General features: G+C 37.5%; 1 non-coding gene across 1 annotated transcript; it reads right to left on the reverse strand.

The window, feature by feature from the left end:
- Positions 1–1,159: 1,159 nt before the first annotated feature.
- LOC122115110 lies at positions 1,160–1,266 on the reverse strand. The gene has a single exon (XR_006148713.1). It is a non-coding gene; the product is annotated as a U6 spliceosomal RNA (small nuclear RNA).
- Between the last annotated feature and the right edge of the window lie 8,117 nt (positions 1,267–9,383).

The following is a 9,383-nucleotide window of genomic DNA, read 5'->3' on the forward strand; positions in this document are numbered from 1 at the left end:
GGCGTGTGTTCGCATGCACGTGTGTGTTTGCTTGTGCGCTGCCGCACTCACACACACACACACACACACACACACACACACACACATACACACAAGTTTATTCAAATTACCTTCATATCAGTGTTCTGCATTCATTTCTTTGTTAACGATATTATATGGGTAAAATAGAGGAAATAAACTCTTCCATCTCAGAACATTTTTATGTTTTTTATTGTAATAATACTGTGCAGAGTGGTCACATTTACATGAACAAGGAAACTAGTATGTTTCCTAACAAGCATTGTTATCTCCTCCTTTATTTTTCCCCTACCACCCCTTCCCTCCCACCTCCACAAGTACACTCCCCTCCCCCTTCCTTCCTCTGCCAAAATTGTAAAGTTCATTTTTCAACATAGTGTCTTGTGCATCTTATTGTTACAATGGGTCAACCTATATCCCTATTTGAGCATTTTTTCCCTTCCCCTCCCCAAATTAGAGAAGCATACATACAATATGTAAGTGCACCAACTTCAAATACAGAGAAAACAGGGGTTATAGCGTGGGGATAAACATACAAATAAACAAAATAAATGACATCGCACATTATAAGTACGTTAGAAACAATAGCAAGAAACAAAAAAACCACTTGTGTCCCTATCTTGAGGTTCAATTTCTTTAACATCATCTTATCTGGTTATATGCACATATCTTTTGAACTTTTCTGCTTATCCCAGACATACATTCGTCATTGACAATAAGGGAAATCATTGGACCTATGTTTCTTTGGACTTGGCTTAATTTACTCAATATTTTTTTTCTGTTTCCTAACAAATTGGGAAATATCATTCTTTCTGATGGAGACATCGAATTCCATTGTGTATATATACCACATTTTCTTGATCCATTCATCTAATGGGGGCATCTGGGTTGGTTCCATATCTTAGCTATCATAAATAATGTTGCAATAATCATAGTTGTGTTGGTAGTTTTAGTATGGTCTTGTTCATGATCATTTGGGTAAATCCCCAAAAGCGGGATTACTGTGTCATAGGGGAGTTTTATGTGGAGTCTTCTGAGGAACCTCCATACTGCTTTCCAAAGTAGTTGAACAAGTTTATACTCCACCAAGAATGCAGTATGGTTCCTTTGTGGCCACATACCTTTCATCATCTGTTGTTGTAAAAATATGGAAGGTTCCAAGAATTTGCATGTCATCCTTGTACAGGGTGCATGCTATTCTTCTCTGTATAAATACAATGTTAGTGTATATGATGCTAATTTGAGCACAGAACATTTTTTATATATAAAGCATAATTTTATTGATTTCATTAAACTAGACAATTCAACAAAAAGCAAGTTCAAAAGAACAGTTGTGAAATTTTAGAATCATGTATTTCTTACATAAGCACACATTTAAGAATAAAATCAAGATAGACATGTCAAAAACAAAATAATTCCAGATATTTGTAGTTCAAGAGATGTGTAGGAGGAAGAATTCAATTATTCTATACAAGGCACCTGTCAAAATGAACATTGAAGCAAATGTTAAGTTTTGTTAAACGTTTTAATGTTTTAAATATGCTTAATTTTGGGATTTTGCTTATATATGCCAAAAATAGGACTGTTTGCCAGGTATAAAACTTTTCTGTAAAGTATTTAAGATTTATGGTAGCAGATATTAAGTACTAAGTATGTACATTTCAGAGTTTATGGAAACTTTATTAATGAGAAGTTGCAAAGTCTTTGTGTAAAGAAGAAGATTTAAGAGTTAAGATTTTAACTACACAGTTTCTGTTAAAACTTTAGGGATTCCTTACTTTATATGTTAGCAAGGAATAAATGATGATATAAGCCATAATGTACACATGTATGTTACTATTCACACACATACATATACACATGTATACATGCACACATGGAGAAAGACACATAATTACAGCCAACGCAAGTTTCACGAGTTGTTGAATATACCTTAAACGGAATACTTGGAACAATAAATGTTGAAGATGTATTTGTCCCTAAGAGTTCATTTACCACTCCTCTTATCTTAAAACAGGAATTTTTAGAGAGATTTGACTTACAAAATGCAGTACAAGTGATAGCAAGTCACTTGGAAATCTCAGTAAGTATAAGTCATATGGTGTCTCCCTGCTCCTCAGGGAATGCTTACTCTTGTAGACACTCTCAACAACCAAAGTAGCAGGAGAATACCCTGGTAAAGAGTAAAGTTATAAGGGTTTAAATGGCGTCCTTACTTAAGCTCTTTTTCCAACATGAATTCCTAGGCAGATGAGTGAGTCCTCAGAAATCTGGACTCTACATATAATTTTAACTAACCCATGTGTAAATTCCTATGTGAGAAATGCTGACTGAGGTCTTGCTGATTTCCTGGCCAAGAAAATAAGAAAGAAAAAGAAAGTATTGTTAATGTTTTAAAGTTTGAGAATAATTTGTAACCTGTCAATAAATGTGTAGAACACAATTATACCAACTGACAAAAAAATGATGGCATTTCATTTATGTGCTCTTGGACTTGGACAGTGATTTTAGATGTGTCTACACAAGCAGAATCAGCATAAATCAAGCCAGCATTTCTTCATTTAAGATATAAGGATACTGATTGACCTATTTAACAGTGAAATATACAAGACATTCTACTAGAGGATGGGTGAAAGGGGGAGGTGGAGAGGTGTGAAGGGAAGGGCTGGTAGGGGAAAAACAAAGGAGGAGGTAACAATGCTTGATAAGAAATATACTCATTTCCTTACTTATGTAACTGTAACCCCTCTGTACAGTATTTATAATAAAATATATGTTAAAAAGATACAAGGAAAACTTCTGTGCTTATGTGAAATTGTATTTGTCACTCAATATGAGTAAGGTATTGATTTTAGAACCACAGGCTTATTACTTTGGATACTCAAAAACTCTACATGAACACAATATATTATTTACATTAGAATCTGCCCACAACTAGTGCAGTATAATTGCTATGAGAATTTTTTACTACATTCTATGTTTGTAATGAAAACTAAAAGGGTATGCACTATAAACAGATACAAATTTTTTCAGATAAATTTTGTATGCAGTTTGTGGATGGAATATGGAGAGCAATTTTGAAAAGCACAAATTTCATCAAAAAGACCAGTCTGCAAATTGTAACAAGGAGCTAATACAGCATCATTGAATAGTATGGAACTCCAAGGAGAACTACTTGAATTGAGACAATATCAGAAAATGTAACAATCCAAGGACTTTTTAGAAATGCAGCTCCTAGATTTCTCATGTAGAGCTTTCATAACTGTTTGTGGAGCACAAATCAGAACCTTACTGAAGTGTAGATGGTTTTCCCTCAACTTTCTGTCATGATCAGTCACTATCAATGAATATATACCTAATGTTGAATAATCCTCTAATAAAATGTTGATGGAGGGACCGGAAGGTTGGCTCAGTGGTAGAGTGCTTGCCTTGCATGCATGAAGCCCTGGGCTCGATTCCTCGGGACCACATAAGCAGAAAAGAGCCAGAAGTTGCTCAAGTGGTAGAGCACTAGCCTTGAGCTAAAAAGGTGAGGGACAGTGCCAGGGCCAGAGTTCAGCCTGCATGACCGACAAAAAAAAAGTGACCAGGGACTAATACCTTGGTAGTCAAAATGTTGATGGAGTGTTTATATGCAGAAAATCTCGGAAGGCTAACTTGTTCCAATTAGGACAGTCTATTCTTTGATTCAGCCGAGAGAAAACTCGGTAAACATCCATTTACAACCTTCTGAATAATTCTGATTCTGCCCACATAACTTATCTATCCATACCTGTGCCTGAGTGAAAGGATTTGAAAAGAATTTGTCATTTAAAATTTAAATTTAGGGTTCCTGGAAGATAGCGGAGGAGAAGCTGGAAGCTAAACAAGCTCTCACATAGAAAGCAGTTTTAGTGCTTCAGTGAAGAGTCCTAAGCCAGAGAATCACACCAAGTGTGCCACCCAGTACAGAGAGTTAGGCCAGAGAGGGAACATCCAGGCAAGGAGACAAATCTGAGCACTTGCCAGCAGCCATGGTTGTGACTGTGGTGGGGGCGGTGGGGGCTGTAGCCGCCATACCTGCAACACAGAGAGTCTAGGACAAAGGTACCAGACACAGCAGGCGAGAGTATTCTACTCAACACCAGCAAGAACTGACAAGGAGCAGACATCTTCATCCTTCAGATCGCAGGCCAGAGATGACCCAGGAACCAGATTCCTGTGTGAGTAGAAGCCTGAATTCCTCACTCCTTCTCAGGGAGCAGACACGGGAAGGCAACCCCTCCCTGCCCACTACCAGAGATCTCCCCCTTTGATACTGCCAAAGGCCTGGCTGTGCAGCTAGCTCCAACTCAGTCCTTGAATGAAAACAAAATGTCATTTAGCAGGTCACAGGAATCTAACCTGAACTGCCAGGCTCAGTTCCACCCAGGGAAAATTCACCGAGCCCAGGCCTGCACCAGCCCCAGGAGTGGCTTTCTTCACTGGGCAAACAGAGCCAGAGGCTGCCGCTCCCTACAACAGCCTAGACAATCAATTGAAATTCAGTAACAGTAAACCCTGAGAATGGCTTCTGGCTGGGCTCTGTGACTGCCTCAGAAGCTAGCCCCTCAGAGCAAAGCTACTGTTTGCTGAAAGGCCTCAACACTTTCCAGAACCTAGCCGCATCACAGCATCTCCAAATTAGAAGAAACAGCCATCACCCTCTTTTGGGATACTCGAAGCAGATATCCCTCACATTGAACTAGCCTGGGAGGAGGATGACAATATCCTGGGAAAAGCAAAGCATTTTTCTGCCTACTCAAACAAACTGACTTAAGAAAACAACCAAGTTACAGGAAAATAAAACACAACAAGCAGATCAGAGACTCCAAAAATAGACTGGTTATGGACACAAGGGAGATACAGGATCTTCCCATCTCACCCCAAAAAAGCAAAGTACTCTTTTGGTACCTTTTATTAATTTTTTTAATTGTGAAAAAACTGTACAGAAGGGTTACAATTACATGGTCATGATAATGAGTACATTTCTTATCATGCATTGTGGCCACCTCCTTTGTTTCCCCTTCCCATCCCTTCCAAGCCTTCTCCTGCCCTCCCATCAAATCCTCCCCCCACCCCCCCACCAAAGCTGTAAAGTTCGTTTTCGACATGAGAACTTGTACTTCTCATTGTTGCAAAGGGTCCAACTGTATCCCTATTTAAACGAATTGTTTTCCCCTTCCCCTCCACAAATTACATCGAAATCAAATACAGTGAAAGCCGGCGTTATACTGTGGGGGAGGTTCATACAAAGCAACAAAGAAATAATCTTATGAATGCGTTAGAAACAAATCCATGAAAGAAAAAAAAAACATTTAAATTCGTATCTTAGGGTTTATTTTCCTAACTTCACTTATCTGAACTTTCTGCTTGACTCATACATATACTAACTATTGCAAATAAGGGAAACCATGGGACCTATGTATCTTTGGGCTTGGCTTACTTCACTTAATATAATTTTTTCCAAGTCTTTCCATTTCCTAACAAATGGGGAAATGTCATTCTTTCTGATGGAGGCACAGAATTCCATTGTGTATATATACCACATTTTCTTGATCCATTCATCTACTGAGGGGCATCTTAGTTGGTTCCAGATCTTAGCTATAGTAAATAATGCTGCAATAAACAAAGTTGTTCTGGGAGCTTTAGAGTGGTCTTGTTCATGAACATTTGGGTAAATGCCCAAAAGTGAGATTGCTGGGTCATAGGGGAGCTCTATGTGGAGTCTTTTGTGGAACCTCCATACTACTTTCCAATGTGGTTGAACAAGTTTACACTCCCACCAACAATGAAATAAGGTTCCCTTCTGTGTACATCCCGTCCAGCATCTGTTGTTGTTAGAGTTCTTGATTTTTGCCATTCTCACTGGGGTGAGGTTATATCTTAACGTTGTTTTGATTTGCATTTCTTTTATGGCTAGGGAGGTTGAGCATTTCTTCATGTGTATATTGGCCATCCTTCTTTCTTCTTCAGAGAAGTTTCTCTTTAAGCCTTTAGCCCACTTATTTATTGGGCAGTTGTTTCTTTGAGGATTTGTTGTTGGGGAATTTAATTTTTTGAGTTCCAAGTATATTTTAGATATGAGATCCTTGGCCGTTTTATGGCTAGTGAAGAACTTCTCCCAATCCGTGGGCTTTCTAGTGATCTTGTTAGCTATGTCCTTTGCCAGGCAGAAGCTCTGCAATTGCATGCAATCAAGTTTGTCCAACCTTTTAAAAAATTTTTTGTGTTTCTGGGTCTCTATTAAGAAAATTTTTAATTTTTAATATTTAACTTTAAAAATTGTTTTCTATTAACTTTTTTCTTCCTCTTCTAATTTTTTTATGTGTGTGCTTATTTTTCATTTTTGTTTAGCTCTACTGACCTTTTGACCCTTTTTTCCTTTCTTTTTCATTCTTTTCACTTTTTCTTCTCTTTCGTTCTTCTTTGCATGATTTAATCGCTGTTCTGCTCATTCTCAGATATACCTGTAGTCTATTATTAGACCTTATCCCCCATTGTATACACACTTAATCCAGAAATTTATTACTGAATTCAAAACCTCTTAGACTTAAATTCCTTAATAGCCGTACTACCTCTATATACCTATATAAAATTTTAAGCATTCTTATTTTTTAACTTTTCACGTCTCCTTTCTATCCCTCCCCTTCTGTTATCCTATTCCTGTCCTTCTCTGAATATTACGTTTTTAATTTACATCATTTTTAAGTGTTTCACTTTTTAATTTTTAATTTTTGTTTTACTATTTTTGCTTGTCTGTTTTTTCTCTTTCTTTTTTTTCCCGGTCTCTACTATCATTCTATCGAACCTATTTCCTTATTTGCGATTAGGACTAAGTAGCTCTCCCTCTACCTTTCCACATCCCTTTATTCCTATTTATACCCACACCTCTTGCTAAACCTAATAATTTCTGGTTTGCCAAATTCTTCTTTGCGGTTCATAGCCTATTAATACATAGTTGTTTGATGTTGAAAAATATATCTGTTGAACTAAATTATATCTGCAGGCTTTTGACTGTGAAACTACAGACTTTGTTGATGCTTACCTTAAGACAGTTTTCTAGCACCAAACTGGTGTTACTCTCATCCCAAATGGGCAGAATAAGCTGGAGAAACACAAGAAAAATGGCAAGTCCGGGTATCTCAACTGCCACTCATGATAATCAGTGGACAGAACAGATAATGAATAATCCAGAGGAGAGCTCCCAAGAAGCTCTACAAACACTAATGGAAAACATAGTAAATAAAAAGATTGAAAACCTGCAAAGGACTCTGTGTGAGCATGATAGGGAGAGAGAGGAGGCAAACCAAAGATCAAAACAGGAAGATCATGGGCGTGAGGAAGCTACTCAAAGATAGATAAAAGAATTGCATGAGCAGCTTGTGAACACTCAAAGAGAAATAAAAGAATTGTATGAGTAGGCTGAGATCAGTCAAAGAGAACTACAGGAATTGCATGAACGTGAGGAAGCTAATCAAAGAGTAATACAGGAATTGAAAAAGCGGGATGAGCCTACATAAAGATCAATAGAGGCATTCATGGAATACATAAACAGAGAGGTGAAAGAAGCCAGGGAGTCCACAAAGGGAATTCTGAATAGATCCCAACAGGAGGAGTGGGAGTCCAAGGAAACCATAACCAATCAACCAAGTGATCTGAGAATAAACACTGAACACCAAATTAAGGAAGGAAAGAATTTCATACAAGATCTAAAACAAATATCCAACAAAGAATTAGAAGCCATAAAAACTGACCAACTAGAAGGAAAAGAAAAAAATGTAGAAAGTGTGGATAGTAGGATAGACCATGCAGAAGATTGAATCGCGAGGATAGAAGACAGCCTAGTTATTATAGAGAAAGAACATACAACCATCCAAGACAAATCCAAGAAATATGAGAGAGCTATTCAACATTCAACCCTCGGAAGGCAATATTAGAAGGCCTAATCTGAGGATAATGGGTGTAGAGGAACACCTAGAGCCAGAAGTCAATGGTCTAGGAAATTTGTTTAACAGGATCCTAGCAGAGAACTTCCCAAACATGCAAAAGGCTACGTTAATTCAGATACAAGAAGCTTTTAGAACTGCCAATAGACTAGACCAGAACAGGATATCCCATTGTCACATTAAATGCACACAGGATTAATTCAGAACAAGGAAAAGATCCTTAAAGTTGTCATGGAGAAAAGATCAATCACCTATAAAGGGAAACCAATTAGAATCACCTCAGATTTCTCTGCATAGATAATCACAACAAGAATAGCCTAGAATGATGTAAGCCATGCCCTAAAGACAAACAACTATCAACCAAGAATACTTTACCCAGCTATACTCTCCTTAATAATCGGAGGTCAAATGAAATCCTTCCATAGCAAACAAAAATTGAAACAATATATCCCCACCAAAGCAGCCCTACAAAAGAATCTTAAAGAGGTCTTACACAGAGAAAACCAACAAGACAACAATAAAGGCCAAGAAACAGCACCCAAACTTAGAATCCAAGAACCATAGGAAGGACATAGTTGCAGCAGCCCAGAAGTAGTTGGATAAATGGCAGACATCTACTGAATATTTCACCCAGCAGCATTAGACAATACGTTTTTCTCAGCAGCACATGGAACATTTTCCAAAATAGACATTTTAGGCCACATAGCAAACTTGTCCAAACTTCAGAAACATTGAAGCTACACCTTGCATTCTCTCAGACCACAAGGGAATATAATTAGAACACAATACCAAAAGCCACCAAAGAATGTCATGTAACACATGGATCCTGAACAACACACTGTTGAATCACGAGTGGGTCATGGAAGACATCAGAAAGGAAATTCAAATGTTCATGATATTCAACAAAAATGAACACACCAATTACTAGATCCTCTGGGACACAGCAAACACAGTATTCAGAGGCAAGTTTATACCCCTGAATTCCTACATCAACAAATTAGAGAGATCTGAAACCACTTTAATGAGACATCTGAGCCTCCTTGGAAAAGAGCAGCAAATTAAACACAATCCAGTAGCTGGAAATGAATAATTAAAATTAAATCATAATTAAATGAATTGGAATGTAAAAAAAAGAAAGAATCAAGAAACCAAAGAGTTGATTCTTCGAAAAAATTAACAAAATTGACACACCCTTAGCAAATCTAATCAGAAAAAAGAGAACACACCCAATTAAACTCAGAGATGAGAATGGAAACATCATCACAGAAACAACTAAGAGTCAGAACATTATAAGGGAATGCTTCTAAAACCTTTCTACTAATAAGTTTGAGAATTGGCAGAAATGGACCTTATCCTAGCAAATACTGACATGCGAAAATTAAGCCAAGATGAGTCAAA

Source organism: Dipodomys spectabilis, unplaced genomic scaffold (genome assembly GCF_019054845.1).
Source record: "Dipodomys spectabilis isolate Male_0828 unplaced genomic scaffold, ASM1905484v1 ptg000116l, whole genome shotgun sequence".
NCBI lineage: Eukaryota > Metazoa > Chordata > Mammalia > Rodentia > Heteromyidae > Dipodomys > Dipodomys spectabilis.